Below are 3,348 nucleotides of genomic sequence, written 5' to 3' on the forward strand. Positions count from 1 at the left end.
TGCGGGCTTTAGACAATGCTCACAGTACCTGAAGAAATAATAAAGTTAACAACGTCACAAGCTCGCAAACCATATTCAAACGTCGAAATAAACTAGCCAACTCTTTGAAGGAGTTACTTGCGAGGAGGACAGCTTACGCTGAACCCTGCTCCGAGAACCATAATCAAGTTCACGAGAGTTCATGTGTGCAGGGAGGAGAGGAAAGGGGAGACCAGGTGTTCGAAACTTTCGCGAAAAGAGGGGGAGACGGCGGGGGGAGGACTTTATACACAACTCCGCTCCACCCAACTATGTTTGGTGTTTAAGAGCCGTAACGGCAACACCAATTGTTCCCTTTGCCTTTCGTCATCTTTTTTGTTGCGTGCCGGTGTAACTATGGACCATGTTTATGCGTTGTTGTGTCTGGGGAGGGTTACCTTGTCTAGGGCGACCTTTCCTGGCAGCTTGTCCTTCTCAAGGTCATGAGTTTATCGCGGCCAGGCTATGGCGCGTTGGTGAATGGATGAATACGAGGCGACCTCAGCCATAATGCCGTTGCAGAAGTCTTCAGCCTCCGTCGTGGGCAGAGGGGAGGAAGGAGTGAGAGTCGTGTATAATTTGGGGTGACGGAGTATCCCCGCGGCTCAGTGGCGGGCCAAGAAATGGGACACCTGCGAGGGGTGAATTTCAAGCGGTCACCTTACCTAACCAGGTATCCATTTCAACCACGGACGTTGCCAGAAATATTTGTAGGGATGGGTTAGGCATCTGAAAAAAGTTGAATAGTAAAAATTATAATAACAACAAAGGCACGTAGTCAGGGGGAGGTCTCGGGGGGGGGGGCTAAAGCCCTTTTCCGAAATTCTACAAAATCAAATTTAAATAGTGTATAGTGGTTGTTAATTTTACTTCCTTAGTAGGAATAAACATCTTGTGTAATACGTTGTAATATATTGAGAAATTCAGGGCTCTTAACCCCTGTCTCACCGGGGCTTTTTTTACATGACCTATGTTTGACACTTAGTCCGGAGACCGAAGTCCCCTTCCTAGGTGCCGGGCCCAGCTAACGGTTTTGATTCCAGGGTACGTGTGACCGGATCGGTTTTTACCCCCGACGAATAGCCGACTCGTGCATAAAGTGACGTTGAATAATAATAATAATAATCAATAATAATAATAATTGATGTTAGCCAGCAGAAATGCTTTGCTGACTTAACGTTGAACTAAAATATCAATACCACCAGTTATGAGGATAAGTATACTATATGTTTAAACACAAATCATAGTCAAATCATAAATAACAAAAATGTATATTATATAACACACAACAATAGACAGATTACACAACCCCTCACTATCATTCAAGCATTCACACACTCTCTCATACCGCAGGGGAATAATTACATTAAGATAAATACATTGGCCCTTTTTTAGACACCATGCAATATTTAGTTTTTTCTTATGAATATTAAACTGCGCCCGAAGACGTAATTGGCTTAGAATTAAAGATACTAAACTTTCATCTGCGCGTGCTCATTACATTCTGCCAACGGGCATGACACGTAAACTTTTTATTCTTGCAATTTACCAAAACATTTAAACAATTATTGTTTAAATTATTACTAATGCGCCTTGGAACTTCAGTAACGTTAGGCAGGGCACGCAACTCGTGCAACATAGATGTCAACTGCAAGGCATACATGTTTACAGAAAAAATGAAGACACTTATATATGAATATATATTAAAAATAGCACGCAGTTAATTTACTTCCTCACTTAGCAAACTTGAGGGATGATTTCTGCAATAGATACACGATTTATGCTGTTTTTAATCAAATATTTTACCGAGTAAAGCATATAAGATGACATAAACAAAAATTATTACTCAACAGTTCGGCGCAGAGCGTGGAAAAACAACAGTATGCTGTGAATATATCTTCCGAATTAGCAATTGTCGTGAAATTTAGATGATGCTGGCGAGAAATAATTATAATCAATACCTTTGCGACTTTTAACTTTAAATACTGGCATCCTTTCGTCCGACGGCCGGTCTTTGGAGGCTTGGGTAGATGATCACTCACACATATAGAAAATTAACAGTAGTATACTATACCATCTCGGCGTTCTAGGCGTTTCAGCGACGTTTACCGTAGTCCTCTAAACGGCGTGGTGACGTCAATCCGCGGTCCTTTTTGCGACACTAACACTTCCCCACGCTACTTCTTTGTAGCGGCACTTCGCAATCTTCTTTGACACACTTTCCTTCCATGCTTCTACATCACGGCGATCATAGACGAGGGAAAACAGCCTCTCTGTCATCTTGTCGGCCTCGTAATGGAGCGATTAATTGATTCGCATCGTCTCTCTCTCTACTCGGGGGACGGCGAAAAAATGGGCGAAGTTCCTTACCGGGGGTACTCGTGGATTCTCGCTGCTAATCTCACGCGGGACGTCGGCGTCATCTCAAGACGCAGTAGGTGTCGCTTCATTATCTCAATCTTCTCTTCTAGACGGTAGATCTAAGTGTGGGCTGGTGTCGCTTCATCTTCCAATTTCTCTCTCTCTCTCTCTCTCTCCGTAGAATTCTCGTCGGGCGTCGGCGTCGGCGTCGAAGTACTCTAGGATGCTGATTCGGCTTCGGCTTTCGGCGGTATCATTTCCTGGCTTCTAATCGGGCTGTGGGCGTCATTTGTGGTGATGTGTCGTTTGTGGCTTTTGTAGCGTTTGTGGCGGCGTTTTAGTGGCGTGACGTCGCGACGCTGAGCGATGATCTGCTGCGTTGTCGGCTTCATGCAGGCTAGGAAGACCCAAGGCCCTCCTTCTCTCGTGATTAGCCCGCCATAGTGGTATTAATGTTCCTCGTCACAAAACGAATAACGCGAATCCAGTGCACAGGTCACTAATTAACACTGCGTATTCGTACAACTAGTCACTGTCACTCACTCACACAGGATAAAATACACGGCGCGGTAGAAAAAAGACAAAGTCCCGAATCTTTACTCCGACTGTCGCAGAGGTGTTGTCGGTTCAAAAACTGGCGGTAGACTGTACTTGTTTGTTCGTTCTGCCACTATATAAAGACAGCTTGAAACTTCGAATACAACGGACTGACTTTTAGGCGCGGGAATCTGAAGTTACGACGTTGGTGGTCAAGCGTCCATTTTTTGCCTGGTCCAGCTTCTTCAAGCACACGTGTTGCGTTAAAATGGGGTGAAAAGAATAGTTCTACCCTCATCCGGTACGTAACATGTTCCTCCAGTAATTGGCCTCCCACGTTGACTTTCCGTCGCCAAATGCACAAAAGTCGCTCAAAAATAGTGAAAGATTTATCACAGCATATTGTTGGTCCCGAGCTCCTACGACCGAAAG

The sequence above is a fragment of the Lepisma saccharinum genome, chromosome 3, assembly GCF_977018435.1.
Source record: "Lepisma saccharinum chromosome 3, izLepSacc3.1, whole genome shotgun sequence".
In the NCBI taxonomy this organism is placed as follows: Eukaryota; Metazoa; Arthropoda; class Insecta; order Zygentoma; family Lepismatidae; genus Lepisma; species Lepisma saccharinum.